Genomic DNA, 23565 nt, shown 5'->3' on the forward strand with positions numbered 1-23565 from the left:
GTACAAATTACTTCAATTTTTCTTTAGGAAATGGTACCTTACACAGGAGCTTTCCAATCCAACTAAAATCTCTAGAAAAAGCACAGCAACAAAAAAGCTTAAAATACACAAGTAAAGTTGATTAGAAACAGGACTAGCAATAATTTTTTTCAAAAGAAGAAAACCCTTTTAATACCATTATATTTCATTAAAATACAACTATAATAGTATTAGAAGCAAAATTTCAAAGTAATTAAATAATTATTTATACCATAACTAGCTATAATACAAAGAAATAAGGCATATTTTGGGTCTGTAAAATATACGTGTCTAAAATGCCGACTACCGTTTCTTGTTCACGGCATATTCCTCTTTGTGTGTTCAAGTTCGGCGGACGTATAATCCGGACCAAAAAACGGGGGGGGGGTCAAAATCCGGGGGTGGGGGGGGGTACGAGCCGTACTTATTGCATTTTTTACTAAACTTATACTTTAACCCCTCGGTCCAAACTTATTTGTTTTATTAGAAAAAAAAATACCCTAGCTTTATGTGCAAAAATATCAGTCCTATTTCTTTACGCTGATTTTATATGATTTTTTTTCTATCGAAATTTTGAGAATCTCAATAATTCTCTTGGTATACCTCGCGTGTAGCAAACGTGCTCCACAATTTCGCTTCGCTCGCTTCGCTCGCAAAGCTCAATTGCTTCGCAATAATTTAAAAAATCGTTCTGGAAATGAGTTTATTCACAGGGTACTTTCTTTGTATACATTCGACTATACGGGCCAAGCCCGGGGAAATCGCGGGTTTTCGTTTGCCGGCGATTAAACCTCTTTCATTAAGCGTCTCATCAAAAATGAAAACATTTTTGAAAACTACAAGTCTCATGCGTTTTAGTGGTGAAAAAAAAAATTAAAAAATCGTTCGGGAAATGAGTTTACTTCCTGGGTACTTTCTTTGTATACATTCGACTATACGGGCCAAGCGCGGGATTTACGGGAAATCGCGGGATTTCGTTTGCCGGCGATTTAACCTCTTTTAATAATCGTCTCATCAAAAATGAAAACATTTTTAAAAACTACAAGTCTCATGGGCTTTAGTGGTAAAATAATAATTTAAAAAATCGTTCGGGAAATGAGTTTACACCCCGGGTACTTTCTTTTTATACTTTTGACTATACGGGCCGAGCCCGGGATTTAAGGGAAATGGCGGGTTTTCGTTTGCCGGCGATTAAACGTCTTTTTATTCAGCGTCTCATCAGGAATGAAAACATTTTTGAAAACTACAAGTCTTATGCGTTTTAGTGGTGAAAAAATAATTTAAAAAATCGTTCTGGAAATAAGTTTATTCACAGGGTACTTTCTTTGTATACATTCGACTATACGGGCCAAGCCCGGGGAAATCGCGGGTTTTCGTTTGCCGGCGATTAAACCTCTTTCATTAAGCGTCTCATCAAAAATGAAAACATTTTTGAAAACTACAAGTCTCATGCGTTTTAGTGGTGAAAAAAAAATTTAAAAAATCGTTCGGGAAATGAGTTTACTTCCTGGGTACTTTCTTTGTACACATTGGACTATACGGGCCAAGCCCGGGATTTACGGGAAATCGCGGGTTTTCGTTTGCCGGCGATTAAACTTATTTTTATTCAGCGTCCCATCAGAAATGAAAACATTTTTGAAAACTACAAGTCTCATGCGTTTTAGTGGTGAAAAAGAAATTTAAAAAATCGTTCGGGAAATGAGTTAACTTCCTGGGTACTTTCTTTGTATACATTCGACTATACGGGCCAAGCCCGGGATTTACGGGAAATCGCGGTATTTCGTTTGCCGGCGATTAAACCTCTTTTAATAAGCGTCTCATCAAAAATGAAAACATTTTTAAAAACTACAAGTCTCATGGGCTTTAGTGGTGAAATAATAATTTAAAAAATCGTTCGGGAAATGAGTTTACACCCCGGGTACTTTCTTTGTATACTTTTGACTATACGGGCCGAGCCCGGGATTTACGGGAAATGGCGGGTTTTCGTTTGCCGGCGATTAAACTTCTTTTTATTCAGCGTCTCATCAGAAATGAAAACATTTTTGAAAACTACAAGTCTCATGCGTTTTAGTGGTGAAAAAAAATTTAAAAAATCGTTCGGGAAATGAGTTTACTTCCTGGGTACTTTCTTTGTATACATTCGACTATACAGGCTAAGCCCGGGATTTACGGGAAATCGCGGGATTTCGTTTGCCGGCGATTAAACCTCTTTTATTAAGCGTCTCATCAAAAATGAAAACATTTTTAAAAACAACAAGTCTCATGGGCTTTAGTGGTGAAATAATAATTTAAAAAATCGTTTGGGAAATGAGTTTACACCCCGGGTACTTTCTTTGTATACTTTTGACTATACGGGCCGAGTCCGGGATTTACGGGAAATCGCAGGTTTTCGTTTGCCGGCGATTAAACTTCTTTTATTCAGCGTCTCATCAAAAATGAAAACATTTTTAAAAACTACAAGTCTCATGGGTTTAGTGGTGAAATAATAATTTAAAAAATCGTTCGGGAAATGAGTTTACACCCCGGGTACTTTCTTTGTATACTTTTGACTATACGGGGCGAGTCCGGGATTTACGGGAAATCGCAGGTTTTCGTTTGCCGGCGATTAAACTTCTTTTATTCAGCGTCTCATCAAAAATGAAAATATTTTCAAATACTACAAGTCTCATGGGCTTTAGTGGTGAAATAATAATTTAAAAAATCGTTCGGAAAATGAGTTTACACCCTGGGTACTTTCTTTGTATACTTTTGACTATGCGGGCCGAGTCCGGGGTTTATGGGAAATGGCGGGTTTTCGTTTGCCGGCGATTAAACTTCTTTTATTTAGCGTCTCATTAAAAATGAAAACATTTTTAAAAACTACAAGTCTCATGGGCTTTAGTGGTGAAATAATAATTTAAAAAATCGTTCGGGAAATAAGTTTACACCCCGGGTACTTTCTTTGTATACTTTTGACTATACGGGCCGAGTCCGGGATTTACGGGAAGTCGCGGGTTTTCGTTTGCCAGCGATTAAACATCTTTTATTCAGCGTCTCATCAAAAATAAAAATATTTTTAAATACTACAAGTCTCATGCGTTTTAGTGGTGAAAAAAAAATTTAAAAAATCGTTCGGGAAATGAGTTTACTTCCTGGGTACTTTCTTTGTATACATTCGACTATACGGGCCAAGCCCGTGATTTACGGAAATCGCGGGATTTCGTTTGCCGGCGATTAAACCTCTTTTATTAAGCGTCTCATCAAAAATGAGAACATTTTTAAAAACTACAAGTCTCATGGGCTTTAGTGGTGAAATAATAATTTAAAAAATCGTTCGGGAAATGAGTTTACACCCCGGGTACTTTCTTTGTATACTTTTGACTATACGGGCCGAGTCCGGGATTTACGGGAAATCGCAGGTTTTCGTTTGCCGGCGATTAAACTTCCTTTATTCAGCGTCTCATCAAAAATGAAAACATTTTTGAAAACTACAAGTCTCATGCGTTTTAGTGGTGAAAAAGAAATTTAAAAAATCGTTCGGGAAATGAGTTTACTTCCTGGGTACTTTCTTTGTATACATTCGACTATACGGGCCGAGTCCGGGATTTACGGGAAATCGCAGGTTTTCGTTTGCCGGCGATTAAACTTCTTTTATCCAGCGTCTCATCAAAAATGAAAACATTTTTGAAAACTACAAGTCTCATGCGTTTTAGTGGTGAAAAAATAATTTAAAAAATCGTTCGGGAAATGACTTTACTCCCTGGGTACTTTCTTTGTATACTTTTGACTATACGGGCCGAGTCCGGGATTTACGGGAAGTCGCGGGTTTTCGTTTGCCAGCGATTAAACTTCTTTTATTCAGCGTCTCATCAAAAATGAAAATATTTTTAAATACTACAAGTCTCATGGGCTTTAGTGGTGAAATAATAATTTAAAAAATCGTTCGGAAAATGAGTTTACACCCTGGGTACTTTCTTTGTATACTTTTGACTATGTGGGCCGAGTCCGGGGTTTACGGGAAATGGCGGGTTTTCGTTTGCCGGCGATTAAACTTCTTTTATTTAGCGTCTCATCAAAAATGAAAACGTTTTTGAAAACTACAAGTCTCAAGCGTTTTAGTGGTGAAAAGATAATTTAAAAAATCGTTTTGGAAATGAGTTTACTCACAGGGTACTTTCTTTGTAGACATTCGACTATACGGGCCAAGCCCGGGATTTACGGGAAATCGCAGGTTTTCGTTTGCCAGCGATTAAACCACTTTCATTAAGCGTCTCATCAAAAATGAAAACATTTCTGAAAACTACAAGTCTCATGCGTTTTTGTGGTGAAAAAATAATTTAAATAATCGTTCGGGAAATGAGTTTACTCACTGGGTACTTTCCTTGTATACTTTTGACTATACGGGCCGAGTCCGGGATTTACGGGAAATCGCGGGTTTTCGTTTGCCGGCGATTAAACTTCTTTTATTCAGCGTCTCATCAAAAATGAAAACATTTTTAAAAACTACAAGTCTCATGGGCTTTAGTGGTGAAATAATAATTTAAAAAATCGTTTGGGAAATGAGTTTACTCCCTGGGTACTTTCTTTGTATACTTTTGACTATACGGGCCGAGTCCGGGATTTACGGGAAATCGCAGGTTTTCGTTTGCAGGCGATTAAACTTCTTTTATTCAGAGTCTCATCAAAAATGAAACCATTTTTAAAAACTACAAGTCTCATGGGCTTTAGTGGTAAGATATAAATTTAAAAAATCGTTTGGGAAATGAGTTTACTCCCTGGGTACTTTCTTTGTATACTTTTGACTATACGGGCCGAGTCCGGGATTTACGGGAAATAGCAGGTTTTCGTTTGCCGGCGATTAAACTTCTTTTATTCAGCGTCTCATCAAAAATGAAAACATTTTTGAAAACTACAAGTCTCATGCGTTTTAGTGGCGAATAAATGAATTAAAAAATCGTTCGGGAAATGAGTTTACTCCCTCGGTACTATCTTTGTATACTTTTGACTATACGGTCCAAGCCCGGGGAAATCGCGGGTTTTCGTTTGCCGGCGATTAAGCCTCTTTCATTAAGCGTCTCATCAGAAATGAAAACATTTTTGAAAACTACAAGTCTTATGCGTTTTAGTGGTGAAAAAATAATTTAAAAAATCGTTCGGGAAATGAGTTTACTTCCTGGGTACTTTCTTTGTATACTTTTGACTATGTGGGCCGAGTCCGGGGTTTACGGGAAATGGCGGGTTTTCGTTTGCCGGCGATTAAACTTCTTTTATTTAGCGTCTCATCAAAAATGAAAACGTTTTTGAAAACTACAAGTCTCAAGCGTTTTAGTGGTGAAAAGATAATTTAAAAAATCGTTTTGGAAATGAGTTTACTCACAGGGTACTTTCTTTGTAGACATTCGACTATACGGGCCAAGCCCGGGATTTACGGGAAATCGCAGGTTTTCGTTTGCCGGCGATTATACCACTTTCATTAAGCGTCTCATCAAAAATGAAAACATTTCTGAAAACTACAAGTCTCATGCGTTTTTGTGGTGAAAAAATAATTTAAATAATCGTTCGGGAAATGAGTTTACTCACTGGGTACTTTCCTTGTATACTTTTGACTATACGGGCCGAGTCCGGGATTTACGGGAAATCGCGGGTTTTCGTTTGCCGGCGATTAAACTTCTTTTATTCAGCGTCTCATCAAAAATGAAAACATTTTTAAAAACTACAAGTCTCATGGGCTTTAGTGGTGAAATAATAATTTAAAAAATCGTTTGGGAAATGAGTTTACTCCCTGGGTACTTTCTTTGTATACTTTTGACTATACGGGCCGAGTCCGGGATTTACGGGAAATCGCAGGTTTTCGTTTGCAGGCGATTAAACTTCTTTTATTCAGAGTCTCATCAAAAATGAAACCATTTTTAAAAACTACAAGTCTCATGGGCTTTAGTGGTAAGATATAAATTTAAAAAATCGTTTGGGAAATGAGTTTACTCCCTGGGTACTTTCTTTGTATACTTTTGACTATACGAGCCGAGTCCGGGATTTACGGGAAATCGCAGGTTTTCGTTTGCCGGCGATTAAACTTCTTTTATTCAGCGTCTCATCAAAAATGAAAACATTTTTGAAAACTACAAGTCTCATGCGTTTTAGTGGTGAAAAAATAATTTAAAAAATCGTTCGAGAAATGAGTTTACTCCCTGGGTACTTTTTTGTATACTTTTGACTATACGGGCCGAGTCCGGGATTTACGGGAAATCGCAGGTTTTCGTTTGCCGGCGATTAAACTTCTTTTATTCAGCGTCTCATCAAAAATGAAAACATTTTTGAAAACTACAAGTCTCATGCGTTTTAGTGGCGAATAAATGAATTAAAAAATCGTTCGGGAAATGAGTTTACTCCCTCGGTACTATCTTTGTATACTTTTGACTATACGGTCCAAGCCCGGGGAAATCGCGGGTTTTCGTTTGCCGGCGATTAAGCCTCTTTCATTAAGCGTCTCATCAGAAATGAAAACATTTTTGAAAACTACAAGTCTTATGCGTTTTAGTGGTGAAAAAATAATTTAAAAAATCGTTCTGGAAATGAGTTTATTCACAGGGTACTTTCTTTGTATACATTCGACTATACGGGCCAAGCCCGGGGAAATCGCGGGTTTTCGTTTGCCGGCGATTAAACCTCTTTCATTAAGCGTCTCATCAAAAATGAAGACATTTTTGAAAACTACAAGTCTCATGCGTTTTAGTGGTGAAAAAAAAAATTAAAAAATCGTTCGGGAAATGAGTTTATTTCCTGGGTACTTTCTTTGTATACATTCGACTATACGGGCCAAGCCCGGGATTTACGGGAAATCGCGGGATTTCGTTTGCCGGCGATTAAACCTCTTTTATTAAGTGTCTCATCAAAAATGAAAACATTTTTAAAAACAACAAGTCTCATGGGCTTTAGTGGTGAAATAATAATTTAAAAAATCGTTCGGGAAATGAGTTTACACCCCGGGTACTTTCTTTGTATACTTTTGACTATACGGGCCGAGTCCGGGATTTACGGGAAATCGCAGGTTTTTGTTTGCCGGCGATTAAACTTCTTTTATTCAGCGTCTCATCAAAAATGAAAACATTTTTTAAAAACTGCAAGTCTCATGCGTTTTAGTGGTGAAAAAGAAATTTAAAAAATCGTTCGGGAAATGAGTTTACTTCCTGGGTACTTTCTTTGTATACATTCGACTATACGGGCCAAGCCCGGGATTTACGGGAAATCGCGGGATTTCGTTTGCCGGCGATTTAACCTCTTTTAATAATCGTCTCATCAAAAATGAAAACATTTTTAAAAACTACAAGTCTCATGGGCTTTAGTGGTAAAATAATAATTTAAAAAATCGTTCGGGAAATGAGTTTACACCCCGGGTACTTTCTTTGTATACTTTTGACTATACGGCCGAGCCCGGGATTTACGGGAAATGGCGGGTTTTCGTTTGCCGGCGATTAAACTTCTTTTTATTCAGCGTCTCATCAGGAATGAAAACATTTTTGAAAACTACAAGTCTTATGCGTTTTAGTGGTGAAAAAATAATTTAAAAAATCGTTCTGGAAATGAGTTTATTCACAGGGTACTTTCTTTGTATACATTCGACTATACGGGCCAAGCCCGGGGAAATCGCGGGTTTTCGTTTGCCGGCGATTAAACCTCTTTCATTAAGCGTCTCATCAAAAATGAAAACATTTTTGAAAACTACAAGTCTCATGCGTTTTAGTGGTGAAAAAAAAATTTAAAAAATCGTTCGGGAAATGAGTTTACTTCCTGGGTACTTTCTTTGTACACATTCGACTATACGGGCCAAGCCCGGGATTTACGGGAAATCGCGGGATTTCGTTTGCCGGCGATTAAACCTCTTTTATTAAACGTCTCATCAAAAATGAAAACATTTTTAAAAACAACAAGTCTCATGGGCTTTAGTGGTGAAATAATAATTTAAAAAATCGTTCGGGAAATGAGTTTACACCCCGGGTACTTTCTTTGTATACTTTTGACTATACGGGCCGAGTCCGGGATTTACGGGAAATGGCGGGTTTTCGTTTGCCGGCGATTAAACTTATTTTTATTCAGCGTCCCATCAGAAATGAAAATATTTTTGAAAACTACAAGTCTTATGCGTTTTAGTGGTGAAAAAATAATTTAAAAAATCGTTCTGGAAATGAGTTTATTCACAGGGTACTTTCTTTGTATACATTCGACTATACGGGCCAAGCCCGGGGAAATTGCAGGTTTTCGTTTGCCGGCGATTAAACTTCTTTTATTCAGCGTCTCATCAAAAATGAAAACATTTTTGAAAACTACAAGTCTCATGCGTTTTAGTGGCGAAAAAATGAATTAAAAAATCGTTCGGGAAATGAGTTTACTCCCTCGGTACTATCTTTGTATACTTTTGACTATACGGGCCAAGCCCGGGGAAATCGCGGGTTTTCGTTTGCCGGCGATTAAACCTCTTTCATTAAACGTCTCATCAGAAATGAAAACATTTTTGAAAACTACAAGTCTTATGCGTTTTAGTGGTGAAAAAATAATTTAAAAAATCGTTCTGGAAATGAGTTTATTCACAGGGTACTTTCTTTGTATACATTCGACTATACGGGCCAAGCCCGGGGAAGTTGCGGGTTTTCGTTTGCCGGCGATTAAACCTCTTTCATTAAGCGTCTCATCAAAAATGAAAACATTTTTGAAAACTACAAGTCTCATGCGTTTTAGTGGTGAAAAAAAAAATTAAAAAATCGTTCGGGAAATGAGTTTACTTCCTGGGTACTTTCTTCGTATACATTCGACTATACGGGCCAAGCCCGGGATTTACGGGAAATCGCGGGCTTTCGTTTGCCGGAGATTAAACCTCTTTTATTAAGCGTCTCATCAAAAATGAAAACATTTTTAAAAACAACAAGTCTCATGGGCTTTAGTGGTGAAATAATAATTTAAAAAATCGTTCGGGAAATGAGTTTACACCCCGGGTACTTTCTTTGTATACTTTTGACTATACGGGCCGAGTCCGGGATTTACGGGAAATCGCAGGTTTTCGTTTGCCGGCGATTAAACTTCTTTTATTCAGCGTCTCATCAAAAATGAAAACATTTTTGAAAACTACAAGTCTCATGCGTTTTAGTGGTGAAAAAGAAATTTAAAAAATCGTTCGGGAAATGAGTTAACTTCCAGGGTACTTTCTTTGTATACATTCGACTATACGGGCCAAGCCCGGGATTTACGGGAAATCGCGGGATTTCGTTTGCCGGCGATTAAACCTCTTTTAATAAGCGTCTCATCAAAAATGAAAACATTTTTAAAAACTACAAGTCTCATGGGCTTTAGTGGTGAAATAATAATTTAAAAAATCGTTCGGGAAATGAGTTTACACCCCGGGTACTTTCTTTGTATACTTTTGACTATACGGGCCGAGCCCGGGATTTACGAGAAATGGCGGGTTTTCGTTTGCCGGCGATTAAACTTCTTTTTATTCAGCGTCTCATCAGAAATGAAAACATTTTTGAAAACTACAAGTCTTATGCGTTTTAGTGGTGAAAAAATAATTTAAAAAATCGTTCTGGAAATGAGTTTGTTCACAGGGTACTTTCTTTGTATACATTCGACTATACGGGCCAAGCCCGGGGAAATCGCGGGTTTTCGTTTGCCGGCGATTAAACCTCTTTCATTAAGCGTCTCATCAAAAATGAAATCATTTTTGAAAACTACAAGTCTCATGCATTTTAGTGGTGAAAAAAAAATTTAAAAAATCGTTCGGGAAATGAGTTTACTTCCTGGGTACTTTCTTTGTATACATTCGACTATACAGGCTAAGCCCGGGATTTACGGGAAATCGCGGGATTTCGTTTGCCGGCGATTAAACCTCTTTTATTAAGCGTCTCATCAAAAATGAAAACATTTTTAAAAACAACAAGTCTCATGGGCTTTAGTGGTGAAATAATAATTTAAAAAATCGTTTGGGAAATGAGTTTACACCCCGGGTACTTTCTTTGTATACTTTTGACTATACGGGCCGAGTCCGGGATTTACGGGAAATCGCAGGTTTTCGTTTGCCGGCGATTAAACTTCTTTTATTCAGCGTCTCATCAAAAATGAAAACATTTTTGAAAACTACAAGTCTCATGCGTTTTAGTGGTGAAAAAGAAATTTAAAATATCGTTCGGGAAATGAGTTTACTTCCTGGGTACTTTCTTTGTATAAATTCGACTATACGGGCCAAGGTCGGGATTTACGGGAAATCGCGGGATTTCGTTTGCCGGCGATTAAACCTCTTTTATTAAGCGTCTCATCAAAAATGAAAACATTTTTAAAAACTACAAGTCTCATGGGTTTAGTGGTGAAATAATAATTTTAAAAATCGTTCGGGAAATGAGTTTACACCCCGGGTACTTTCTTTGTATACTTTTGACTATACGGGGCGAGTCCGGGATTTACGGGAAATCGCAGGTTTTCGTTTGCCGGCGATTAAACTTCTTTCATTCAGCGTCTCATCAAAAATGAAAACATTTTTGAAACTACAAGTCTCATGCGTTTTAGTGGTGAAAAAATAATTTAAAAAATCGTTCGGGAAATGAGTTTACTCCCTGGGTACTTTCTTTGTATACTTTTGACTATACGGGCCGAGTCCGGGATTTACGGGAAATCGCAGGTTTTCGTTTGCCGGCGATTAAACTTCTTTTATTCAGCGTCTCATCAAAAATGAAAACATTTTTGAAAACTACAAGTCTCATGCGTTTTAGTGGTGAAAAAGAAATTTAAAATATCGTTCGGGAAATGAGTTTACTGCCTGGGTACTTTCTTTGTATAAATTCGACTATACGGGCCAAGGTCGGGATTTACGGGAAATCGCGGGATTTCGTTTGCCGGCGATTAAACCTCTTTTATTAAGCGTCTCATCAAAAATGAAAACATTTTTAAAAACTACAAGTCTCATGGGTTTAGTGGTGAAATAATAATTTAAAAAATCGTTCGGGAAATGAGTTTACACCCCGGGTACTTTCTTTGTATACTTTTGACTATACGGGGCGAGTCCGGGATTTACGGGAAATCGCAGGTTTTCGTTTGCCGGCGATTAAACTTCTTTCATTCAGCGTCTCATCAAAAATGAAAACATTTTTGAAACTACAAGTCTCATGCGTTTTAGTGGTGAAAAAATAATTTAAAAAATCGTTCGGGAAATGAGTTTACTCCCTGGGTACTTTCTTTGTATACTTTTGACTATACGGGCGGAGTACGGGATTTACGGGAAGTCGCGGGTTTTCGTTTGCCAGCGATTAAACTTCTTTTATTCAGCGTCTCATCAAAAATGAAAATATTTTTAAATACTACAAGTCTCATGGGCTTTAGTGGTGAAATAATAATTTAAAAAATCGTTCGGAAAATGAGTTTACACCCTGGGTACTTTCTTTGTATACTTTTGACTATGCGGGCCGAGTCCGGGGTTTATGGGAAATGGCGGGTTTTCGTTTGCCGGCGATTAAACTTCTTTTATTTAGCGTCTCATCAAAAATGAAAACATTTTTAAAAACTACAAGTCTCATGGGCTTTAGTGGTGAAATAATAATTTAAAAAATCGTTCGGGAAATGAGTTTACACCCCGGGTACTTTCTTTGTATACTTTTGACTATACGGGCCGAGTCCGGGATTTACGGGAAGTCGCGGGTTTTCGTTTGCCAGCGATTAAACATCTTTTATTCAGCGTCTCATCAAAAATAAAAATAATTTTAAATACTACAAGTCTCATGCGTTTTAGTGGTGAAAAAAAAATTTAAAAAATCGTTCGGGAAATGAGTTTACTTCCTGGGTACTTTCTTTGTATACATTCGACTATACGGGCCAAGCCCGTGATTTACGGAAATCGCGGGATTTCGTTTGCCGGCGATTAAACCTCTTTTATTAAGCGTCTCATCAAAAATGAGAACATTTTTAAAAACTACAAGTCTCATGGGCTTTAGTGGTGAAATAATAATTTAAAAAATCGTTCGGGAAATGAGTTTACACCCCGGGTACTTTCTTTGTATACTTTTGACTATACGGGCCGAGTCCGGGATTTACGGGAAATCGCAGGTTTTCGTTTGCCGGCGATTAAACTTCCTTTATTCAGCGTCTCATCAAAAATGAAAACATTTTTGAAAACTACAAGTCTCATGCGTTTTAGTGGTGAAAAAGAAATTTAAAAAATCGTTCGGGAAATGAGTTTACTCCCTGGGTACTTTCTTTGTATACTTTTGACTATACGGGCGGAGTACGGGATTTACGGGAAGTCGCGGGTTTTCGTTTGCCAGCGATTAAACTTCTTTTATTCAGCGTCTCATCAAAAATGAAAATATTTTTAAATACTACAAGTCTCATGGGCTTTAGTGGTGAAATAATAATTTAAAAAATCGTTCGGAAAATGAGTTTACACCCTGGGTACTTTCTTTGTATACTTTTGACTATGCGGGCCGAGTCCGGGGTTTATGGGAAATGGCGGGTTTTCGTTTGCCGGCGATTAAACTTCTTTTATTTAGCGTCTCATCAAAAATGAAAACATTTTTAAAAACTACAAGTCTCATGGGCTTTAGTGGTGAAATAATAATTTAAAAAATCGTTCGGGAAATGAGTTTACACCCCGGGTACTTTCTTTGTATACTTTTGACTATACGGGCCGAGTCCGGGATTTACGGGAAGTCGCGGGTTTTCGTTTGCCAGCGATTAAACATCTTTTATTCAGCGTCTCATCAAAAATAAAAATAATTTTAAATACTACAAGTCTCATGCGTTTTAGTGGTGAAAAAAAAATTTAAAAAATCGTTCGGGAAATGAGTTTACTTCCTGGGTACTTTCTTTGTATACATTCGACTATACGGGCCAAGCCCGTGATTTACGGAAATCGCGGGATTTCGTTTGCCGGCGATTAAACCTCTTTTATTAAGCGTCTCATCAAAAATGAGAACATTTTTAAAAACTACAAGTCTCATGGGCTTTAGTGGTGAAATAATAATTTAAAAAATCGTTCGGGAAATGAGTTTACACCCCGGGTACTTTCTTTGTATACTTTTGACTATACGGGCCGAGTCCGGGATTTACGGGAAATCGCAGGTTTTCGTTTGCCGGCGATTAAACTTCCTTTATTCAGCGTCTCATCAAAAATGAAAACATTTTTGAAAACTACAAGTCTCATGCGTTTTAGTGGTGAAAAAGAAATTTAAAAAATCGTTCGGGAAATGAGTTTACTTCCTGGGTACTTTCTTTGTATACATTCGACTATACGGGCCAAGCTCGGGATTTACGGGAAATCGCGGGATTTCGTTTGCCCGCGATTAAACCTCTTTTATTAAGCGTCTCATCAAAAATGAAAACAATTTTAAAAACTACAAGTCTCATGGGTTTAGTGGTGAAATAATAATTTAAAAAATCCTTCGGGAAATGAGTTTACACCCCGGGTACTTTCTCTGTATACTTTTGACTATACGGGCCGAGTCCGGGATTTACGGGAAATCGCAGGTTTTCGTTTGCCGGCGATTAAACTTCTTTTATCCAGCGTCTCATCAAAAATGGAAACATTTTTGAAAACTACAAGTCTCATGCGTTTTAGTGGTGAAAAAATAATTTAAAAAGTCGTTCGGGAGATGACTTTACTCCCTGGGTACTTTCTTTGTATACTTTTGACTATACGGGCCGAGTCCGGGATTTACGGGAAGTCGCGGGTTTTCGTTTGCCAGCGATTAAACTTCTTTTATTCAGCGTCTCATCAAAAATGAAAATATTTTTAAATACTACAAGTCTCATGGGCTTTAGTGGTGAAATAATAATTTAAAAAATCGTTCGGAAAATGAGTTTACACCCTGGGTACTTTCTTTGTATACTTTTGACTATGTGGGCCGAGTCCGGGGTTTACGGGAAATGGCGGGTTTTCGTTTGCCGGCGATTAAACTTCTTTTATTTAGCGTCTCATCAAAAATGAAAACGTTTTTGAAAACTACAAGTCTCAAGCGTTTTAGTGGTGAAAAGATAATTTAAAAAATCGTTTTGGAAATGAGTTTACTCACAGGGTACTTTCTTTGTAGACATTCGACTATACGGGCCAAGCCCGGGATTTACGGGAAATCGCAGGTTTTCGTTTGCCGGCGATTAAACCACTTTCATTAAGCGTCTCATCAAAAATGAAAACATTTCTGAAAACTACAAGTCTCATGCGTTTTTGTGGTGAAAAAATAATTTAAATAATCGTTCGGGAAATGATTTTACTCACTGGGTACTTTCCTTGTATACTTTTGACTATACGGGCCGAGTCCGGGATTTACGGGAAATCGCGGGTTTTCGTTTGCCGGCGATTAAACTTCTTTTATTCAGCGTCTCATCAAAAATGAAAACATTTTTGAAAACTACAAGTCTCATGGGCTTTAGTGGTGAAATAATAATTTAAAAAATCGTTTGGGAAATGAGTTTACTCCCTGGGTACTTTCTTTGTATACTTTTGACTATACGGGCCGAGTCCGGGATTTACGGGAAATCGCAGGTTTTCGTTTGCAGGCGATTAAACTTCTTTTATTCAGAGTCTCATCAAAAATGAAACCATTTTTAAAAACTACAAGTCTCATGGGCTTTAGTGGTAAGATATAAATTTAAAAAATCGTTTGGGAAATGAGTTTACTCCCTGGGTACTTTCTTTGTATACTTTTGACTATACGAGCCGAGTCCGGGATTTACGGGAAATCGCAGGTTTTCGTTTCCCGGCGATTAAACTTCTTTTATTCAGCGTCTCATCAAAAATGAAAACATTTTTGAAAACTACAAGTCTCATGCGTTTTAGTGGTGAAAAAATAATTTAAAAAATCGTTCGAGAAATGAGTTTACTCCCTGGGTACTTTCTTTGTATACTTTTGACTATACGGGCCGAGTCCGGGATTTACGGGAAATCGCAGGTTTTCGTTTGCCGGCGATTAAACTTCTTTTATTCAGCGTCTCATCAAAAATGAAAACATTTTTGAAAACTAAAAGTCTCATGCGTTTTAGTGGCGAAAAAATGAATTAAAAAATCGTTCGGGAAATGAGTTTACTCCCTCGGTACTATCTTTGTATACTTTTGACTATACGGGCCAAGCCCGGGGAAATCGCGGGTTTTCGTTTGCCGGCGATTAAACCTCTTTCATTAAGCGTCTCATCAGAAATGAAAACATTTTTGAAAACTACAAGTCTTATGCGTTTTAGTGGTGAAAAAATAATTTAAAAAATCGTTCTGGAAATGAGTTTATTCACAGGGTACTTTCTTTGTATACATTCGACTATACGGGCCAAGCCCGGGGAAATCGCGGGTTTTCGTTTGCCGGCGATTAAACCTCTTTCATTAAGCGTCTCATCAAAAATGAAAACATTTTTGAAAACTACAAGTCTCATGCGTTTTAGTGGTGAAAAAAAAAATTAAAAAATCGTTCGGGAAATGAGTTTATTTCCTGGGTACTTTCTTTGTATACATTCGATTATACGGGCCAAGCACGGGATTTACGGGAAATCGCGGGATTTCGTTTGCCGGCGATTAAACCTCTTTTATTAAGTGTCTCATCAAAAATGAAAACATTTTTAAAAACAACAAGTCTCATGGGCTTTAGTGGTGAAATAATAATTTAAAAAATCGTTCGGGAAATGAGTTTACACCCCGGGTACTTTCTTTGTATACTTTTGACTATACGGGCCGAGTCCATGATTTACGGGAAATCGCAGGTTTTCGTTTACCGGCGATTAAACTTCTTTTATTCAGCGTCTCATCAAAAATGAAAACATTTTTGAAAACTACAAGTCTCATGCGTTTTAGTGGTGAAAAAGAAATTTAAAAAATCGTTCGGGAAATGAGTTTACTTCCTGGGTACTTTCTTTGTATACATTCGACTATACGGGCCAAGCCCGGGATTTACGGGAAATCGCGGGATTTCGTTTGCCGGCGATTACACCTCTTTTATTAAGCGTCTCATCAAAAATGAAAACATTTTTAAAAACAACAAGTCTCATGGGCTTTAGTGGTGAAATAATAATTTAAAAAATCGTTCGGGAAATGAGTTTACACCCCGGGTACTTTCTTTGTATACTTTTGACTATACGGGCCGAGTCCGGGATTTACGGGAAATCGCAGGTTTTCGTTTGCCGGCGATTAAACTTCTTTTATTCAGCGTCTCATCAAAAATGAAAACATTTTTGAAAACTACAAGTCTCATGCGTTTTAGTGGTGAAAAAGAAATTTAAAAAATCGTTCGGGAAATGAGTTTACTTCCTGGGTACTTTCTTTGTATACATTCGACTATACGGGCCAAGCCCGGGATTTGCGGGAAATCGCGGGATTTCGTTTGCCGGCGATTAAACCTCTTTTAATAAGCGTCTCATCAAAAATGAAAACATTTTTAAAAACTACAAGTCTCATGGGCTTTAGTGGTGAAATAATAATTTAAAAAATCGTTCGGGAAATGAGTTTATTCACAGGGTACTTTCTTTGTATACATTCGACTATACGGGCCAAGCCCGGGGAAATCGCGGGTTTTCGTTTGCCGGCGATTAAACCTCTTTCATCAAGCGTCTCATCAAAAATGAAAACATTTTTGAAAACTACAAGTCTCATGCGTTTTAGTGGTGAAAAAAAAAATTAAAAAATCGTTCGGGAAATGAGTTTATTTCCTGGGTACTTTCTTTGTATACATTCGATTATACGGGCCAAGCACGGGATTTACGGGAAATCGCGGGATTTCGTTTGCCGGCGATTAAACCTCTTTTATTAAGTGTCTCATCAAAAATGAAAACATTTTTAAAAACAACAAGTCTCATGGGCTTTAGTGGTGAAATAATAATTTAAAAAATCGTTCGGGAAATGAGTTTACACCCCGGGTACTTTCTTTGTATACTTTTGACTATACGGGCCGAGTCCATGATTTACGGGAAATCGCAGGTTTTCGTTTACCGGCGATTAAACTTCTTTTATTCAGCGTCTCATCAAAAATGAAAACATTTTTGAAAACTACAAGTCTCATGCGTTTTAGTGGTGAAAAAGAAATTTAAAAAATCGTTCGGGAAATGAGTTTACTTCCTGGGTACTTTCTTTGTATACATTCGACTATACGGGCCAAGCCCGGGATTTACGGGAAATCGCGGGATTTCGTTTGCCGGCGATCAAACCTCTTTTATTAAGCGTCTCATCAAAAATGAAAACATTTTTAAAAACAACAAGTCTCATGGGCTTTAGTGGTGAAATAATAATTTAAAAAATCGTTCGGGAAATGAGTTTACACCCCGGGTACTTTCTTTGTATACTTTTGACTATACGGGCCGAGTCCGGGATTTACGGGAAATCGCAGGTTTTCGTTTGCCGGCGATTAAACTTCTTTTATTCAGCGTCTCATCAAAAATGAAAACATTTTTGAAAACTACAAGTCTCATGCGTTTTAGTGGTGAAAAAGAAATTTAAAAAATCGTTCGGGAAATGAGTTTACTTCCTGGGTACTTTCTTTGTATACATTCGACTATACGGGCCAAGCCCGGGATTTGCGGGAAATCGCGGGATTTCGTTTGCCGGCGATTAAACCTCTTTTAATAAGCGTCTCATCAAAAATGAAAACATTTTTAAAAACTACAAGTCTCATGGGCTTTAGTGGTGAAATAATAATTTAAAAAATCGTTCGGGAAATGAGTTTACTTCCTGGGTACTTTCTTTGTATACATTCGACTATACGGGCCAAGCCCGGGATTTACGGGAAATCGCAGGTTTTCGTTTGCCGGCGATTAAACTTCTTTTATTCAGCGTCTCATCAAAAATGAAAACATTTTTGAAAACTACAAGTCTCATGCGTTTTAGTGGTGAAAAAGAAATTTAAAAAATCGTTCGGGAAATGAGTTTACTTCCTGGGTACTTTCTTTGTATACATTCGACTATACGGGCCAAGGTCGGGATTTACGGAAAATCGCGGGATTTCGTTTGCCGGCGATGAAACCTCTTTTATTAAGCGTCTCATCAAAAATGAAAACATTTTTAAAAACTACAAGTCTCATGGGTTTAGTGGTGAAATAATAATTTAAAAAATCGTTCGAAAAATGAGTTTACACCCCGGGTACTTTCTTTGTAAACTTTTGACTATACGGGCCGAGTCCGGGATTTACGGGAAATCGCAGGTTTTCGTTTGCCGGCGATTAAACTTCTTTTATTCAGCGTCTCATCAAAAATGAAAACATTTTTGAAAACTACAAGTCTCATGCGTTTTAGTGGTGAAAAAATAATTTAAAAAATCGCTCGGGAAATGAGTTTACACCCCGGGTACTTTCTTTGTATACTTTTGACTATACGGGCCGATTCCGGGATTTACGGGAAATCGCAGGTTTTCGTTTGCCGGCGATTAAACTTCTTTTATTCAGCGTCTCATCAAAAATGAAAACATTTTTAAAAACTACAAGCCTCATGCGTTTTAGTGGTGAAAAAATAATTTAAAAAATCGTTCGGGAAATGAGTTTACTCCCTGGGTACTTTCTTTGTATACTTTTGACTATACGGGCAGAGTACGGGATTTACGGGAAGTCGCGGGTTTTCTTTTGCCAGCGATTAAACTTCTTTTATTCAGCGTCTCATCAAAAATGAAAATATTTTTAAATACTACAAGTCTCATGAGCTTTAGTGGTGAAATAATAATTTAAAAAATCGTTCGGAAAATGAGTTTACACCCTGGGTACTTTCTTTGTATACTTTTGACTATGCGGGCCGAGTCCGGGGTTTACGGGAAATAGCGGGTTTTCGTTTGCCGGCGATTAAACTTCTTTTATTTAGCGTCTTATCAAAAATGAAAACATTTTTAAAAACTACAAGTCTCATGGGCTTTAGTGGTGAAATAATAATTTAAAAAGTCGTTCGGGAAATGAGTTTACACCCCGGATACTTTCTTTGTATACTTTTGACTATACGGGCCGAGTCCGGGATTTACGGGAAATCGCAGGTTTTCGTTTGCCGGCGATTAAACTTCTTTTATTCAGCGTCTCATCAAAAATGAAAACATTTTTGAAAACTACAAGTCTCATGCGTTTTAGTGGCGAAAAAATGAATTAAAAAATCGTTCGGGAAATGAGTTTACTCCCTCGGTACTATCTTTGTATACTTTTGACTATACGGGCCAAGCCCGGGGAAATCGCGGGTTTTCGTTTGCCGGCGATTAAACCTCTTTCATTAAGCGTCTCATCAGAAATGAAAACATTTTTGAAAACTACAAGTCTTATGCGTTTTAGTGGTGAAAAAATAATTTAAAAAATCGTTCTGGAAATGAGTTTATTCACAGGGTACTTTCTTTGTATACATTCGACTATACGGGCCAAGCCCGGGGAAATCGCGGGTTTTCGTTTGCCGGCGATTAAACCTCTTTCATTAAGCGTCTCATCAAAAATGAAAACATTTTTGAAAACTACAAGTCTCATGCGTTTTAGTGGTGAAAAAAAAAATTAAAAAATCGTTCGGGAAATGAGTTTATTTCCTGGGTACTTTCTTTGTATACATTCGACTATACGGGCCAAGCCCGGGATTTACGGGAAATCGCGGGATTTCGTTTGCCGGCGATTAAACCTCTTTTATTAAGTGTCTCATCAAAAATGAAAACATTTTTAAAAACAACAAGTCTCATGGGCTTTAGTGGAGAAATAATAATTTAAAAAATCGTTCGGGAAATGAGTTTACACCCCGGGTACTTTCTTTGTATACTTTTGACTATACAGGCCGAGTCCATGATTTACGGGAAATCGCAGGTTTTCGTTTACCGGCGATTAAACTTCTTTTATTCAGCGTCTCATCAAAAATATAAAGATTTTTGAAAACTACAAGTCTCATGCGTTTTAGTGGTGAAAAAGAAATTTAAAAAATCGTTCGGGAAATGAGTTTACTTCCTGGGTACTTTCTTTGTATACATTCGACTATACGGGCCAAGCCCGGGATTTACGGGAAATCGCGGGATTTCGTTTGCCGGCGATTAAACCTCTTTTATTAAGCGTCTCATCAAAAATGAAAACATTTTTAAAAACAACAAGTCTCATGGGCTTTAGTGGTGAAATAATAATTTAAAAAATCGTTCGGGAAATGAGTTTACACCCCGGGTACTTTCTTTGTATACTTTTGACTATACGGGCCGAGTCCGGGATTTACGGGAAATCGCAGGATTTCGTTTGCCGGCGATTAAACTTCTTTTATTCAGCGTCTCATCAAAAATGAAAACATTTTTGAAAACTACAAGTCTCATGCGTTTTAGTGGTGAAAAAGAAATTTAAAAAATCGTTCGGGAAATGAGTTTACTTCTTGGGTACTTTCTTTGTATACATTCGACTATACGGGCCAAGCCCGGGATTTACGGGAAATCGCGGGATTTCGTTTGCCGGCGATTAAACCTCTTTTAATAAGCGTCCCATCAAAAATGAAAACATTTTTAAAAACTACAAGTCTCATGGGCTTTAGTGGTGAAATAATAATTTAAAAAATCGTTCGGGAAATGAGTTTACTTCCTGGGTACTTTCTTTGTATACATTCGACTATACGGGCCAAGCCCGGGATTTACGGGAAATCGCAGGTTTTCGTTTGCCGGCGATTAAACTTCTTTTATTCAGCGTCTCATCAAAAATGAAAACATTTTTGAAAACTACAAGTCTCATGCGTTTTAGTGGTGAAAAAGAAATTTAAAAAATCGTTCGGGAAATGAGTTTACTTCCTGGGTACTTTCTTTGTATACATTCGACTATACGGGCCAAGGTCGGGATTTACGGAAAATCGCGGGATTTCGTTTGCCGGCGATGAAACCTCTTTTATTAAGCGTCTCATCAAAAATGAAAACATTTTTAAAAACTACAAGTCTCATGGGTTTAGTGGTGAAATAATAATTTAAAAAATCGTTCGGGAAATGAGTTTACACCCCGGGTACTTTCTTTGTATACTTTTGACTATACGGGCCGAGTCCATGATTTACCGGAAATCGCAGGTTTTCGTTTACCGGCGATTAAACTTCTTTTATTCAGCGTCTCATCAAAAATGAAAACATTTTTGAAAACTACAAGTCTCATGCGTTTTAGTGGTGAAAAAGAAATTTAAAAAATCGTTAGGGAAATGAGTTTACTTCCTGGGTACTTTCTTTGTATACATTCGACTATACGGGCCAAGCCCGGGATTTACCGGAAATCGCGGAATTTCGTTTGCCGGCGATTAAACCTCTTTTATTAAGCGTCTCATCAAAAATGAAAACATTTTTAAAAACAACAAGTCTCATGGGCTTTAGTGGTGAAATAATAATTTAAAAAATCGTTCGGGAAATGAGTTTACACCCCGGGTACTTTCTTTGTATACTTTTGACTATACGGGCCGTGTCCGGGATTTACGGGAAATCGCAGGTTTTCGTTTGCCGGCGATTAAACTTCTTTTATTCAGCGTCTCATCAAAAATGAAAACATTTTTGAAAACTACAAGTCTCATGCGTTTTAGTGGTGAAAAAGAAATTTAAAAAATCGTTCGGGAAATGAGTTTACTTCCTGGGTACTTTCTTTGTATACATTCGACTATACCGGCCAAGCCCGGGATTTACGGGAAATCGCGGGATTTCGTTTGCCGGCGATTAAACCTCTTTTAATAAGCGTCTCATCAAAAATGAAAACATTTTTAAAAACTACAAGTCTCATGGGCTTTAGTGGTGAAATAATAATTTAAAAAATCGTTCGGGAAATGAGTTTACTTCCTGGGTACTTTCTTTGTATACATTCGACTATACGGGCCAAGCCCGGGATTTACGGGAAATCGCAGGTTTTCGTTTGCCGGCGATTAAGCTTCTTTTATTCAGCGTCTCATCAAAAATGAAAACATTTTTGAAAACTACAAGTCTCATGGGTTTAGTGGTGAAATAATAATTTAAAAAATCGTTCGAAAAATGAGTTTACACCCCGGGTACTTTCTTTGTAAACTTTTGACTATACGAGCCGAGTCCGGGATTTACGGGAAATCGCAGGTTTTCGTTTGCCGGCGATTAAACTTCTTTTATTCAGCGTCTCATCAAAAATGAAAACATTTTTGAAAACTACAAGTCTCATGCGTTTTAGTGGTGAAAAAATAATTTAAAAAATCGTTCGGGAAATGAGTTTACACCCCGGGTACTTTCTTTGTATACTTTTGACTATACGGGCCGATTCCGGGATTTACGGGAAATCGCAGGTTTTCGTTTGCCGGCGATTAAACTTCTTTTATTCAGCGTCTTATCAAAAATGAAAACATTTTTGAAAACTACAAGTCTCATGCGTTTTAGTGGTGAAAAAATAATTTAAAAAATCGTTCGGGAAATGAGTTTACTCCCTGGGTACTTTCTTTGTATACTTTTGACTATACGGGCAGAGTACGGGATTTACCGGAAATCGCGGGATTTCGTTTGCCGGCGATTAAACCTCTTTTATTAAGCGTCTCATCAAAAATAAAAACATTTTTAAAAACTACAAGTCTCATGGGCTTTAGTGGTGAAATAATAATTTAAAAAATCGTTCGGGAAATGAGTTTACTTCCTGGGTACTTTCTTTGTATACATTCGACTATACGGGCCAAGCCCGGGATTTACGGGAAATCGCAGGTTTTCGTTTGCCGGCGATTAAGCTTCTTTTATTCAGCGTCTCATCAAAAATGAAAACATTTTTGAAAACTACAAGTCTCATGGGTTTAGTGGTGAAATAATAATTTAAAAAATCGTTCGAAAAATGAGTTTACACCCCGGGTACTTTCTTTGTAAACTTTTGACTATACGAGCCGAGTCCGGGATTTACGGGAAATCGCAGGTTTTCGTTTGCCGGCGATTAAACTTCTTTTATTCAGCGTCTCATCAAAAATGAAAACATTTTTGAAAACTACAAGTCTCATGCGTTTTAGTGGTGAAAAAATAATTTAAAAAATCGTTCGGGAAATGAGTTTACACCCCGGGTACTTTCTTTGTATACTTTTGACTATACGGGCCGATTCCGGGATTTACGGGAAATCGCAGGTTTTCGTTTGCCGGCGATTAAACTTCTTTTATTCAGCGTCTCATCAAAAATGAAAACATTTTTGAAAACTACAAGTCTCATGCGTTTTAGTGGTGAAAAAATAATTTAAAAAATCGTTCGGGAAATGAGTTTACTCCCTGGGTACTTTCTTTGTATACTTTTGACTATACGGGCAGAGTACGGGATTTACGGGAAGTCGCGGGTTTTCGTTTGCCAGCGATTAAACTTCTTTTATTCAGCGTCTCATCAAAAATGAAAATATTTTTAAATACTACAAGTCTCATGAGCTTTAGTGGTGAAATAATAATTTAAAAAATCGTTCGGAAAATGAGTTTACACCCCGGGTACTTTCTTTGTATACTTTTGACTATGCGGGCCGAGTCCGGGGTTTACGGGAAGTCGCGGGTTTTCGTTTGCCAGCGATTATACATCTTTTATTCAGCGTCTCATCAAAAATGAAAATATTTTTAAATACTACAAGTCTCATGCGTTTTAGTGGTGAAAAAAAAAATTTAAAAATCGTTCGGGAAATGAGTTTACACCCCGGGTACTTTCTTTGTATACTTTTGA

This window comes from Hydractinia symbiolongicarpus, chromosome 13 (genome assembly GCF_029227915.1).
Source record: "Hydractinia symbiolongicarpus strain clone_291-10 chromosome 13, HSymV2.1, whole genome shotgun sequence".
NCBI lineage: Eukaryota > Metazoa > Cnidaria > Hydrozoa > Anthoathecata > Hydractiniidae > Hydractinia > Hydractinia symbiolongicarpus.